At 35.6% G+C, this 15,839-nt stretch overlaps 2 protein-coding genes across 5 annotated transcripts in view; one reads left to right on the top strand and one right to left on the bottom strand.

Moving 5' to 3' along the window:
- Window positions 1-15,839, bottom strand: part of LOC126872660 (uncharacterized) — a 136,286-nt gene that overhangs the window by 6,569 nt on the left and 113,878 nt on the right. The window lies entirely within an intron of this gene.
- Window positions 1-15,839, top strand: part of LOC126872661 (uncharacterized) — a 308,769-nt gene that overhangs the window by 231,780 nt on the left and 61,150 nt on the right. For 2 of the 4 annotated variants that reach the window (XM_050632780.1, XM_050632781.1), the window contains exon 3: window positions 8,250-8,619. The exons of the other annotated variants lie outside the window; for them this stretch is intronic. The gene's annotated coding sequence lies outside the window, so the exon portion shown is untranslated. Of the gene's footprint in view, window positions 1-8,249; window positions 8,620-15,839 lie in introns of those variants that run through there. 4 annotated transcript variants of the gene reach the window in all.

Genomic DNA, 15,839 nt, shown 5'->3' with positions numbered 1-15,839 from the left:
ATTATGATATTTTCTAAGTTTGCGTGAGTTTTCTAAAAAAATGTTATTCAACAAAAAGAAAATGCTTATTTAAACTCAAGAACTGCCCTACATTTTACTATCCGAGTTATTATTCGTAGTTTTTCCAGTGCGTGTAGTAAATTTCTGTATAAAATTTTGTATAAACTTCTGTATAAAATTCTGTATAAAATTACCAATTACCTTAAAAAATTGTACTAAAAATACTGAAAACGTGGCTGCGAGAAATTTATTTTCCCAATACTGGGTTCGCAATGGAACCGTTCTGCTTCTCGATTTTTGAAGTGGTCATTGCAAGAATACGGTAAAGTAAACTATACTTGACAGTAAAAATGTAAGATTCTTCGATATTGCGAAAAGTGGAACAAAATACGTGAAAAAAAGAAAGATGGATATTTTATCTGAAAGTTTTGAATTGTTAAGAACAAGTTTGGAAAAATTTGCTTGCAAGTTGAAGCAGTGGTGGGTTCAATCTCAGTATACAGAGTCGTTGCTCTTTAAGCGTAGTGAGAAATGGTTCGAATTAGATTTCAGTGATACTAATTCAGTTATCCTCATTCTTATACATGGGACAGATATAATACAACATGCTTTACTTTCTATCGGCTAATTTTCAGAAGAGGCGCAAGCAGCGAGACATAAAGATTTCAAGAACTGTAGGAATAAGAACCGCAGAAAAGTTTCAAGGATCGCTGCTAATAAAGATACATTTTATGCACCATTCTTAGCTTCTGATCCATATATGTCAGCATTAAGAATAAAATCATATAACAAAAATGTTAGAATTTAATCTCGAAATTAAGATTAATAATCTGTGGAAGACACAATGTTTGTGTTGAAACAATATTATGTGATATTTATTAAACAAAAATTGCAGGAAATATGAGTGAGCGTTGTGGAATGTTGACAGTTGGCTAGTTATTCTCAGACTGACTAACTTAGTGACCCATGGCCCTTGAAAAGGTTTTGAACTCTACTCTCTATGCAGTAATGAGTGTGATCTGTGTAGATATCTGTGTGGCGGCACGTGCCACGGAACCTTCCAGTAGCTTCGTGATACAAAGCGCTACGCCGTCAAAGTGCGACACCGACGTGCCCGATGTTCCATCCATATTCTTACGCTTCTTCCGCCGAATTCTCGGAAGAGCATGCACGCGCCAGCCGCCGCGGTACATCTAACGAACGCACACTAGTGGGGATATCGCTGAGCAACGAAGGAAAGAATCCGTTCGATCAATCACCTCATCTGTATGCGATTAATATTGTTGTATTCCAACAAAGAATCATAAAATACTAGATGCTGAAGCTATAGAACTCATACATGAATAAAATGATGGAATTTCACGATTCATCAGCCCCATATAATATGTATATTTCTTCAGATGATTATATATTGTAGTATCGTAAATATAAAAATTAGCTTATTAATAATAAATGGATTAAACAGAAAACAATGGTTATTTAGCATGAACTAATCGTAACAACGTATTATAATTAATTAACAACTCTCGTCAACACAGATTCAACTCTCTCTCAACAACGCTAACAACACTATCTCGACAACGCAATCCGCACTCTCTAGCTTCTCAACTCATACTGCCGTCAATTCGTTTATGTCCCTTAGCAACCCTTTGTCTTTTGTCTTAGCCTCATATCCTTTGTTTAAGCCCCATCATGCACATGTTCAGCAACCGCTTGTTTATAATTCGCACGACACCCCAGGCCCCTCGTCCACGATACTACAACATTATATTATCATGTATTACTATTATATATTATTATTATTATTCTATTATGTATATGCATAATATATATATATAGAATAAACTAATATATTATAATATATATTTTATTTACAATTTTAGTATTATTCTTCAATTAGGCAATACATTTCGATTGAAAACTGCCACAATTTGTAGTACTATCCAATATTTTTTATTTGTTTTAACGCGTTTAAATTACCTAAAAAGAATAGATACAATGTGAAAGAAGGAGGTTTTCAAATTTATTTAAAGCTGTTCAATCCAATAAATTAAAAAAAGGATTGTCAAATATAAAATATACTATTTACATCGTATTCAATTTAATTCGGATTATTTTTCAACACTTTTTAAATGAAATTTTATTTCAATATCTTGCATGGTTTGAAAGTTATACGAAAATGTCCCATAATTTTCCGGTCTGGTTCATCGTGCGCTACGAGAATTACAATCCCTTGTTCATAAACAGTTTTCATACTAGGTTCCAAGATTCCATCGAGTACTCGTGATATGAAAGTGGATACGTAAACAAAAGATCAGGTGCATTGAAAATCCTGTAGGATTTCCTTCTTGTACCATGTCATTTTATATTATTGTTATATTATTTATACCGCTATTATTATCCTGTCAAAACAGAACCAAGATATAATATGTGCGGTGGTGAAGCTACAATTAAATGTGGATGGTGCAAGAAATCTTTACGTCTTAAACATTTCTTTGCTAAGTACTACTATTCCAGCGATTATACACGGTATATACACTCTATTATAGATATGTTTCTACGAATTCTAAATGTATAAAGAATACAAAGTGTACCTAATATATATATGCAAAATATCGAAAGTAAAATATATATATATATATATATATATATATATATATATATTCTTGACTGTTCTAACTCTATTTAAAACAAGGTGTAATTTCGACCAATCGCGGGGAGACGTACTCGCGAGGAGTGTCACGACCGGCATACTTCAAATCCGACGGACTGACGATAGAGATAAAGATGTGGCGGCACTCGGCGACAATGTATATCGCTGAAGTGCCTAATGAACCATCAACATCCCAACGGTCCTTCCACCGAAGGTTCTAGAAGAAAGAGCACGTGGCAACGATCGCGGACGCCTAGCAAATGCATGGACGGTGGGGATGTTGAGGGATGACAAAAGAAAGTAATCGGATCCGATCGAAAGTAAAATCATAAGAGTCAGTCTTAGAAAGTCACGCCTAGAGTTCGGAAGTAAATTGTAAAGTGTATTGATGTTAGAAAAAAAATAAAGTTTTCTTTTTTTTATTTTTTACCTCAAATTCCTTTTTTTATTTTGTTATTTTACGTGACATTTTGGCGATCATGCCAGGATAGTGAAAAGTGTTTGTTCGGAAACCAAAAGACATTCATCATCTACGGAAGATCGAATTATTTGGGACTACGGTCATCCGCAACAACAAAGTAACTATCACGAACCAAGTGAAGTAACAATAAAAGGTAAACTGAATTCCTGTGTACGTTACCGTGAAAGAAAATTTAGCTTCAGTAGCCAAGACTCGTCTTCGTCTGAAAATTATAAATCAGCGCAATAATGTCTAAGGCAAACGAATCTCAAACTTCAACCTCAACTGACCCAATGTTGCGAGCAATATGGGACAGTATTCAAAAACAGAACGAGAACATTGCCCTTTTACGAGAGGAAATGTTACATTTGTCTATGCAAAATGACGAAGAGAACAGACACAGGGCAGCAGAAATCGAGAATCTCGGGAAAACCGTCGCAGCGCTACGGACTGGGTTCGGATCCCCTGCGACCGATGAATTTGCTTCCATTATCACCGAAGACAATGAAAGTGCGTCGACAGCAATCAATCGTACTGTGAATATGGCAAAAGCACGCAAACTGTCAGGGTTAGCAGCTTCAGACACCCCACCTGTCCACCTCGACAGCGAACAACCCGAAGTGGAAGAAAGAGGCTATTTTTCGCCCGCTCCTCCCACTCTACGAGCTAAGGATGCAATACGCTACATCCCAACGCTCAACGGAGATGATGATGTAGGAGTTGAAGACTTCATCAAAGAAGTGAGAAGTATGAAGGATCGCTGTATGGAGCAAGATCTATTGCTAAAAGCAATAAAAGTGGAAAAAATCGTGGGGAAAGCAGCCCAAAGTATTCGCAACATTCCTATTGAGTGTTACAGTGATCTGTACGACGCACTGAGAAATAACTTAGCAGCACAAGTGACTTCGGATGAGTACCAAGAACAATTACGAGAGTTGAGACAGGGACGCGAGGAATCAGTGCAAAGTTTTAATATTCGGTTTAGAAGAATACTCAACCGTTTGCTGTACGCAGTAACCAATGAGTACCCACAACCACTAACACGTAAAATTATGACTGAAGAAATCACGAAGAAGACTGTTCGTGTGTACCTAAAGGGACTCAGACGCGACATAGGGCGAATACTATTAAGCAGTGAACCCTTGAATCTTCCGGAAGCTGAAAAAAAGGCAGCCGATGTAGAACGCTACTTGCGAGAAGAACGACAACCTAATTGGTCATGTAATCGCTTACCTTCGGTTAGTAATCGCCCCGACAACCAGCATATGCAGGTAAGACGATCTAATGTACCATCAAGATCGCCTAACACGCCAGTAGCTCAGAAACCTGCTACATTTAACCAAGTAGAAAATAGATCACCTGCTGAACGCGCACAGATGAAGTGCTTCAAGTGCGGAAAGCTGGGACACATTGCCAACAAGTGTCAAAATTTTCTACCACCGAGCCAGCGCGATCGACCACCCGCAAGAATTCAGGCAGTCCAGGAATGGGACGAAATACAAGAAACAACATCGAACCAGGAGATGGACGAACCGTACGAGACATACGAGTCAACATCGCCACGGGAAGATTACTCGCAATACCTTTGTCAACCCGAACCGAAGAGCGAGTATTTCTGGTCGACACAGGAGCAGGGATAAACCTGGTGAAACGTAACAAAACTGTCAACGCGATACAAATAGGGCCTAAACAAAAATTTTCTATGGGACGAGACAAATACGAAACTAACGAATACGTAACGAAACGAATTTTTGGACAAAATCACATTTTTCACATAGTACCGAACAATTTCCCTATTATCGAAGACGGAATCATTGGGCTACCATGTTTAGAGAAGTATAACTATTCAATATCCAATGACAAAATCCGATTAAACGACAAAACCATTTTATTTCAGAAACCAATACATTTGACTCCTGGAGAAAACAGAGTTCAAACAATCTATTTGGAAGGCAAACCAACTAAAGTATGTTTTATCAACACTGGTGAGCAAAACGTTGAAATTTCTAGCAATATTCAAAATTCTCGTGACTTTTCCAACGTATCAAAACTAAAAAGTCTAGTGAGAACAGATCACATTGAAAAACCAATCCGTGAAACCATCGAAAAGATTATCCTTCATTATATTGACATCTTTAATTTAGAAACCGATCTTTTACCCTGTACTAATTTAACTCAGCACACAATTTCGTTAACCAAAGACAAAATTATTAACACACGATCGTATAGACCACCGGAATGTCACCGTGACGAGATTTCGCGACAAATAGGAGACATGTTGAAGAAAAATATTATAGAAGAATCCGAATCCCCTTATAACTCTCCGGTATGGGTAGTTCCGAAAAAATTAGACGCCTCAGGAAAACAGAAATGGAGGATAGTTATCGATTTCAGGAAACTAAATGAACTCACAGAACAAGACGCTTACCCTTTACTTGATATAGACGACATTTTAACACAACTAGGAAACGCAAAATTCTTTTCGGCGCTTGATTTATCCTCAGGATTCCATCAAATTCCAATGAACGAGAAATCTAAAAAATATACCGCTTTTTCGACACCGCAAGGGCATTTTCATTTCAATCGAATGCCATTCGGACTTAAAAACGCACCCGCTACCTTTCAAAGATTAATGGACAGAGCCTTAGCTGGACTTGTAGGAAAATACTGCTTTGTTTATTTGGATGACATAGTGATATTCGGAAAAACGATTCAAGAACATAACGAAAACCTCGCGATAGTATTTCAGAGACTCAGAGAATTAGGACTTAAATTGCAACCGGACAAATGTGAATTCGTAAAACCGGAATTAGAATACTTAGGCCATGTAGTTTCATCCGAAGGAGTCAAACCAAACCCCAAGAAATTAGACGCTGTAAAAAACTTTCGATTACCCCGCAATGCCACGGACGTGAAATCATTCTTAGGTTTAGCAGGTTATTATCGCAAATTTATTCGAAACTTTTCCAAAATCGCGAAAAGCCTTACAGACTTAACAAAAAAGGACACACCATTCCATTGGACTGACAAACACCAGATTAGCTTTGATACTTTAAAAGACAAACTCTGTAATTTCCCAATATTAGCTTATCCTGACTTTAACAAAACCTTTACCTTAACTACCGACGCAAGTAACGAAGGACTAGGAGCAATACTGTCGCAAGACGGTCATCCTTGTTGTTACATTTCAAGAACACTGAATCCACCCGAACGAAACTATACCACGACAGAAAAGGAACTCTTAGCCATCGTATGGGCCGTGAAAAGATTAAGACAATATTTGTTAGGACGACGCTTCATTATTCGAACCGACCACCAAGCTCTTAAGTGGCTACACAATTGCAAAGACCCTTCTAGCAGACTGATTCGTTGGAGACTTAGACTCGAAGAATATGACTATGAAATCGAATATACAAAGGGTAAAGATAACACAGCTGCAGACGCTTTATCTAGAGTTCACGCACTAACTCGCGACGAAGTAGTTAACCTCGACCTAGTAATTGATCACACTAATTCATTCAACGCATGGAAAGACAACAACGAGAATCCGAAACTCTTAGAAATTAAACCAAATGACCAAACATTTTACCAATTAACTCGAAACGACTTAGGAGAATACGACGAGACACTTTGGATCAGAAGACTTTACAAAATTCTTAAAGATACAACAAAAATCGGCATAGGAAATAACGACTTCACTGAATTAGAGAAAACACAGATTAAACTCATGCTAATATATTTTAACGACACGTACAAGAAAATTACTTATGCACCTAATCCCATCTTAAAACTAGACGAAAACGAAATAATACAAGCAATAAAGGAAAACCATAACGACACCGTAGGACATTTAGGGATACAGAAAACGTATCAACGGATCAAGGATAAATTCAAAATTTCCGGACTTTTAGAAAGAGTAGAAAACTTTGTGAAAACATGCGACACATGTCAAAAGGAGAAACTAACACGTATCAGACCCAAAGAATCCCCACAAATCTCAGACACGCCACTTAACCCTAACGACAAAATCGCTATGGACATCATAGGACCGATGACGAAAACCAAACGCGGAAACCAATACATACTTTCAATACACGATGAACTTACGAAATATCTGATACTAGTTCCCCTTAAAACGCAACGAACTGAATCCATAATTAACGCGCTTATTGAACACTATATTTACATATTTTCGGCACCAAAAACGATCCTAACAGATCAGGGACAAAATTTTGTTAGTGATTTAATGACGAAATTTGAAGAAGCTTTTAAAATCAAACACATCAAAACAACTTCATTTCACCCACAAAGTAACGGATCCCTCGAAAGAACGCATGCCTCAGTTAAAGATTTAATTCGTACTGCATTACACGACAATGACAAAGAATGGGATGAAGTACTTAATTTCATTTGTTTAGGGTACAACACCGCGAAACATGAAGGAACAGGATTCTCTCCCTTTGAATTGACCTTTGGGCGAAAAGCTAACTTACCTTCCGCAATATCCAAATTTCCCACACTTACCTATGATGATATGTACTCACTTTGGCAAAAACAGTTGAATAAATATTGGGAAACAGCTCACAAAACACTTATTCAGAATAAGCAACGATACAAGCGAGACCAAGAAAGAAAGATTGTTAAAACTCAGACTGTGTTTAGGAAAGGAGACTTTGTTTTAATTCACAACGACCATAAAAGAGATAAGTTGGACATTGAATGGTTAGGACCCTACAGAATTAACGATGTGAAAACTCCTTATTACATTATTTCTATCGACAATGCTAAGAAAAAGATACATGGTAACCGATTGAAAGCGTACTTTTTTCAGGATAATGCTGACCCTAGCACTAGTAACAATACCCTTAATTAGTTGCCTTAAATTCACGGGATAGGAATTACGCTTTGTAAACAAACCCAACCAATTCACGATCGAAAACTACAACATGATTACGCCTCTGAAATTATTAGCTTCTCGAACACTAACAAATATTGTAAAATTGCTATATTTAAGATTAACGAAATAACTTTTGTACCATAACATGCAGAAAATCAATTCATAGCGATTCCTGAAAAAAAAGCATAAACATATCCTTTGATCTACATTTAAATAATTCCATTCTACTACGATCTTAGAGGACCAAGATCAATCTAACCAGGGGGGTATGTCACGACCGGCATACTTCAAATCCGACGGACTGACGATAGAGATAAAGATGTGGCGGCACTCGGCGACAATGTATATCGCTGAAGTGCCTAATGAACCATCAACATCCCAACGGTCCTTCCACCGAAGGTTCTAGAAGAAAGAGCACGTGGCAACGATCGCGGACGCCTAGCAAATGCATGGACGGTGGGGATGTTGAGGGATGACAAAAGAAAGTAATCGGATCCGATCGAAAGTAAAATCATAAGAGTCAGTCTTAGAAAGTCACGCCTAGAGTTCGGAAGTAAATTGTAAAGTGTATTGATGTTAGAAAAAAAATAAAGTTTTCTTTTTTTTATTTTTTACCTCAAATTCCTTTTTTTATTTTGTTATTTTACGTGACAGGAGAGTCGTCAACGGGGGTCGTAAATCCCCGTTACGATTATAACAATCGACACCACGAATTGATCGATCCCCTGATTTCCGGTGGGATAATAAGGGGTGATTGATTTGGTATAACACTGGGATTCACAGTATTATAAAGTATATATTTCCAAGCACTTAGTTACAAAAGGATTTGTGTGAAGTATGCGACTCTCGCGCTATGTGTAGATTGCCGCGTTAGGCGTTAGTTGGTGGACCGTCGCGTTAGGCGTTAGGTGGTAGACTGTCGCGTTAGGCGTTAGTTTGGAGACCGTCGCGTTAGGCGTTAGCTGGTAGACTGTCGCGTTAGGCGTTAGTTTGGAGACCGTCGCGTTAGGCGTTAGCTGGTAGACTGTTTGTCGCTCTTTTGTTTAATACGGAAGAAAGTTCGGTGTGGGTGTGCCCCTGTGCCTAAAGAACGCGGATTCGTTGGTCCCACTTCCGTTAGGAAAAGTGAGGGTAACGAACCGCGGTGTCGATTGGTCATGCTGCACTACTGCTCGAAGGGATGAGTAGGGAGTCTTCTACCATCGTGGTGCGTAAATGACTGTGTGTATGAGAAAACCTAGCCTGTTTTATTACAGGGCTATTTGGGTTTTCCTAATGGGTGCATACCCGCTTTCTCCGTGTTTTAAAAGCGACTAATAAACCCAAGGACACCTATAAAATCGACTGTGTTTCGAGCATATTTTTAGGTTTTAGCAATTCTTCAAGACAATCGGATTGAAGACATATGGCGAAACAATGCAGGGAAGTGAAAGTTATGGTGGGTTCTTAGGTTTATTGAGGGTCGAAGTGCCGTTACGCAGGTCGGTTGTTGTCCGGTCGCGCGGGCTGGCGTGCAGATGTTTTAGGCGTCGTAACACAAGGATATAATTAAATAATCATATATGTCATCCGTATAAAGAAGAGAAATTCATGATAATGATGAAAATCACTCGCAAAGCGACAAATATTCAAACCTTTTAAGTTGTAACTACGCAAACTTCATAAACTTTAAACTCAGTTTTTGACGATATGTTACAATGTTTAGAGGTTAAAAGGATCTGTATTTAACATTTGTTTGGTCTAGTTATGCTTCTGAAAATATGAACGTGTAGAAATCATGAAGCATGCTAGTTTTAAAAGGACTATTACGCACGATAACGTTGACGCGATTACTGCAAGCCGGCTTTGACGCAAGCCCACCGTCAGGAAAAGCCGACTGACAAAAAGATAGAATATTTGTGTTAACTGGTTACACAACTATAGCAGACTTTGGATATTAATGTTAGCACGATATTTATTATTTGATATTTGATTCTTAGTATAGTATTTACAAGTCATAAGTCATATTTAAAAATAGTAGATTATAATAGTTTAAATGTACGTAGGAATATACGTACAAAGGAGAAAAATATATTATTACTATGTTATTGTCACGGCGATTCGGAGTAATTTCACGTTCCGCACATAAGGTGAGAGATTCGTATTTCCATTATGATCGTTATTACAAAATTTATTAGAAACTGACAGAATAACGATACAGAATGTTATAACAGAACAGAATAGAATGTCGAGTACTGACTTGGGAGGTATTTTTATATCAAGGGTTTGGTTCCTGTGGAGGGGTTATCGCTGGATGCCGGTCACATAGGGATTCCGTTACTGCTTAGTTACTGTTTTGATGGCTAAGGTATGTGAGATATAATTATCCTTTCGCTGCATTCCCACGGCCACCGTAACATTATCAATAGACACTACTTTAGATGTATAAATTAGTAGCTCTATAGGAAACATAGAAAATTGAAGCTATGGTTTTGATCGTGTATTAAGAATACACCCATAATCAATAAATCCATGTTTTAATCCGAGTAATCCTAACATATTTATATTTTATGTATTTCGTGTGATTATTACTGCACAACGAAATACCCGTATATTTAAATACATTTACGCAAGTCGCAATATATAAGAAACGAATATTTATATGATGTATATAAGGTTGTAGATAATAGTAAAAAATATATCATTTCGGTTAAAAAAAGACTAATCAAGTAATCTGTTTTGCTACGAAGAAGACTAGTGTATTTACACCTTCTGACAACAGGCGTAAATGATTCCTTTTTTATCATAACTTAGGTTGCTAGTATAGTTAGATACTTTTTAGCAAGTTCTGAAATTGCTGGATATCTATTTTGCCTTTCGCCACTTATACAGATCCAAATCAAAGCGTAATTCTGGTTTAACCATTTGTGTTTCAAATTCAACATTTGCATCATACAGTGGCTTACCAAAACAATATATACTATACAAAACATTTTGAAATTTCATTAGCACTGTAACAGTACACGACTATCGTCACTATATCGGTAAAATTTGAAACGAATCAGAAAATAAATATAGAATTTGCAAAATATTTATTGCAAAGATGACCAAAGTATTTGGACATTCAATTATTCACTACATTAATAAGCCACAATGTGTAGTAGTGAGAGGACCTTTGGTATCAATTGAATATTTAAAACTAATATTCATGCCGTGTATTAACATTTTATTGTGAGTGACTGTTTACAAATTTCAGTCTTGTAACTCCAATATACATTTTCTGATTGGTTTCAAATTTTATTATTATAATAACGATCATCGTGTCTCGTTACAGTGTTAATGAAATATCAGAAAGTTTCATATAATGCACGTAATGTATTGATAAAGGAATTCTATAGTAAGTGTTCGAATATTATGGTGAACCGTTGTGTTTTGCAAATTATTATACTTTCTCAAATATTCGGGAATTTTGTCATACGTTAATAATCACTCGAAATGAAATACGAATATGTTAATACACGTGTAGCTGTGTATTAAGAACACGGATATATTAATCATTGTATATACTCTATATAATATAATATAATATAATACAACATAATTTAATAACATTATGCACAATCATATTTACAATTCCCATATACGTAAAATAGAGATCTCCAACAGAGGGGTACAACTGCTGTTTTTTAATATTTAATATTTAATTTAAATATTTAATTTATACACATTGGTAATATTCACATATTATTTACTTTGTTTAATTGAAGCTTTCGAATGCTCGAGAGCGGTTATCGATCATATGATTGAAAACACATACCAAAAACAAAGCGTAGACTGAAGAAAGAAAATGCGATGGTGCGATCGTAGGTTTCCGTTACTTCGACGTGTGTCATTGACGAAATCTGTAGAATCCAGTTTCTTGGAGCCGCCAATTTCAGGAATAGCCCACTAGTCTTTTCTATCTGAGGTTATATTGGATAAAGCTACCACTGCCACGTACACCTGATTGGAGATTGCAGAGGCTGCGAGGAACTGACCTTCTTATATAAGGCGTCTCCGCAATCGTGATACTACCGGGAAGAAGTGATTTTTCAGGAAAAAATAAGTCGAAGAAGTTGAGTAAAGCTTTTGAGAAAAATGTCTTTGAAAACCTAACACGATATACGTGTGTTGACTTTAAGTTTCAACTTGAAGGACTTCTGTTTACAGGATTGTAATAAATCAAGAGCGTATTTTAGAGTTGACAGGAATATCGAGGAATATCGTTTCCCTCTTGGAAAAATTAGAAAATGCAAATAATAAGCTGCGACGACTTAGTACAATTTAACAATTTAGTTGGAACAACGCAACTGTGCATGCATCATGATCCATATTTCTTATATTATTAAAATTAATATTAAAACGTAATAATCTTATGCTTTTATTTATGAAAAGAGCCTAATGGTATAGATCAACAGGACGTATGACAGTAATAACGGCAAGAAGTAATAATTGGCTATGTTTCTGAGTACAGGCACAATCAGAAACTAATTGAAACTTGCAAATGATATACAGGAACTTGCAAAAGTATTCGCATATATTTCGTAGGAAACATTTATGTGCATGTATTGTACGTGTTACATAAAACATTTTGAAACCTCACTAGCACCATAACGAATGTAATTGCAATAACTATATTAACAAAAATCTGAAGATATATATATAAAAAGTAAAAAATTAAAATATAGTATGAATAGTCACTTTAAGCATACAAGTGTTGAAGATGGACCTACTGAACTTTCTGTTTAAGTATTTTTATTCTCTTTCTAAAATATATACTTCTACTAAATATTTTGTAACTTTTATAGTTAAATAGATGTATTATATTAATTATCAATATACATTATTATTTTATTTATATATATAGTATGGTAGGTAACTGGTGGTACAAGCGGAAAGGAGGTGATTCTACGCGAAAAAAGAAGTCGAAAATATAGAATAAAAACTTTTTAAAAATTTTTTTTTTAATTTTTCCATCGAGACAACGATCTACAGTGAGATCCGTTATAACGTACCGAGCGAAAATTCAAAGTCGATTTTCTCGAAAACAAAGCCTCAAACGAAAAATTTTTATTCTATATTTTCCACTTCTTTTTTCGCGTAGAATCACCCCCTTTCCGCTTGTACCACCAGTTATCAACCACCCTGTATATATTGCAAAACATTTTGGAATCTCATTAACACTGCAGCGAAACACAACTATAATTGCGATTAATAAAATTTGAAATAGACATAAAAATATAATAGAAGTTACAAAATATTATTTATTGAATATTATACGAATAACCGATTATTTACTGTATTAATAAGCCACAATTTGTAGTGAGACGGTCGTTAGCACTAATTCTATGTTTAAGACTATTATTCATGCTGTATATTAATTTTTCACTGAGTGTATGTTCGCAATAAACTTCTTGTCACTTCCACATACATTTACTGAATGGCCTCAAATTTTAATATTATAGTCAGGATAGCCGTATTTCATTATAGTACTAAGGAAATTTTAAAAAGTTCCGTACATTGCACATCATATATTCATGAAAAATTTTGTGCCAAGTGTTCCTATACTTTCGCGAGCCGCTGTACACGTACAGGGCAAAATGATTTCTTTAGAAAACAGAGCAACATGTGCAAAAATTTTACTCTGCAATATTCCTGATTTATTTTTCACGAGGAATCGCTCTTTGCCCAGCTATATCATTGTAGCCTATGATACCTCAATGTAGCTATATGATGTCTCAATTCTTTCGAGATTGTCTAAAATGATCCTGCCTTTTCTAGCATAAAATGGAATGAGGTGATTTCCATCAACCCCTATGTTACTGCGTAATACTTCTCGCTTGCACCTTTTGGTAGTTGTATCGACGATAGTAGCAACAAAAATATTCCGGAAGCATGCATCTATTGAAAATGAAACACGTAAAAAAAAAAGACGACGAATCTAAAGAACAATCTATACGATAAAATATACCATTGCCAGATCCAAAGACCGAGAACATATCAATTCCTATTTTCGTTGAATTTGAGCGAAGATTTTGACTTACTTTTTTTTATCGGCATATATTTTATATTACATTTTATGGAAAATATAGCGAGGAAGCTAATTAATTAATGAGATACGAGTATAAAGTATAGATAATATCCAAAATTAAACGAGTTAATTTTGTATGCATACCATATATGCTTTTTCATTTCTACTAAAAGTTTCCCATTAGAATCACTGTATTAGGTGATAGTTCTGTTCTCGTTTGTAGCCGACCCCTAAATTCATATATATATATACGCATATTTCAAGTAATTTGGAAAAGAAATATGTAAGAGCGAGCGGCGGTTATACGTACATATGTATAACGGTGCAATTCTAGGATAATTCAGCGATCGATTCTGAAAATCGAGTTTATTGTGAAAATACTTAAATGAAATACAGGAGTAAACAACAATTAATAACAGTAATAATTAAATAAACAACAACCAATTAATAACAGTAAACAATAAATAGCAAGTTCTGTGCAATGTCTAGCTGAAAATCGAGAATCGATTTTCAACGTCCTGAGCTACCGATCTTTCCCCGTCAATCTTCAATGTTTTAAATAATTACTCTTTCTTCTGTGATCTTGTCTATCTCTGATGTTGATCTCTGTCCGTCCGTTTGGGAAATGCGTGTCTCTCAAAATGGCTCTCCGTAAAACAAAAAAAGCCGCTCTGTCCGTGAAACAAAAGAGGTCGTGCTGTCCGTAAAACAGAGAAAGTTCCCTTGTTTATCCGCATTTGAACTCTTAGAGAGTTTACATATGTGTACAAAAAAATGTTCAGTTTGATAACATAATCCAAGGCCATTGAAACCGACGAGGTCGTCCCTTTTCCCAAGAATTACCAATTCCACAAATTCGCACGTCCGATGCTATGTTGCAAGCTTGCCTCATTCGTAACATGTAAATGTACGAGTTCCTCAAGTAATCCGGAAATCATAGTTATGCATTAAATTATCTATGATACACAGAATTAATTGTATTTCTTCGAAAAAGAATTTGTTTTAATTTCTTCATCGTCAGTCTCGATGACACGGAATTCATATAACGCGAAGCGTATCTCCTGCGTAATAAAAAGTCCTATTGTATTTAAAGAGGTTTAAGTAATGACGTTGTGACTTGACCTGTGTTTCGATGTGATTTCTGATCTCTTGCTTGAATAAATATGAATCTGGATACGTAGCTGGCTATGATTTCTACTAGTTACTTGCCCATTTACAAAACACCAATCACTCAAGCTTTAAATTGATATTTAATAAATATTGAAATAATATAAATATTTAATAAATATATAACAAATATAAATATCTCACCAATTAGGCACAACTAATCACCAAATCGCTTGCATAATTTAATATAACTGATTGATTTGGCTTTACTTCTGCCTATAGCGAATAAGAGATCGTAATCTCGGATATAATTCAAACTGTATGAACTGTATCAAGTTAATTGATTAATCATAAATGCCAATATGGTAACACGCACACAAGGGCTTCATAAAGGATTCATCGTTTAATCCTAATCCGACATAGCTGGTACATTGTTATTATGGACATCGAATGTTTCATTTTGTAGCGACCAATCAAAGAGGCTAATGATAAGTGGATTTTTACGCATTTATGAGAAATTCGAAGACGTAAAGATCAACGCAATGTACACAGTCTGCGAAAATACATAAAATATTTCAAAAAAAGTATTTATTGCGATATTTAGTAGATGAAACCAATTTTTATTCAGATTCCAATTCGTTAGCTATATTCGTAAAAATATAAAAATGCATAA

Source organism: Bombus huntii, chromosome 13, assembly GCF_024542735.1.
Source record: "Bombus huntii isolate Logan2020A chromosome 13, iyBomHunt1.1, whole genome shotgun sequence".
Lineage (NCBI taxonomy): Eukaryota > Metazoa > Arthropoda > Insecta > Hymenoptera > Apidae > Bombus > Bombus huntii.
Note: the sequence above shows the minus strand (reverse complement) of the source record. Positions and strands in the feature narration are given on the sequence as shown.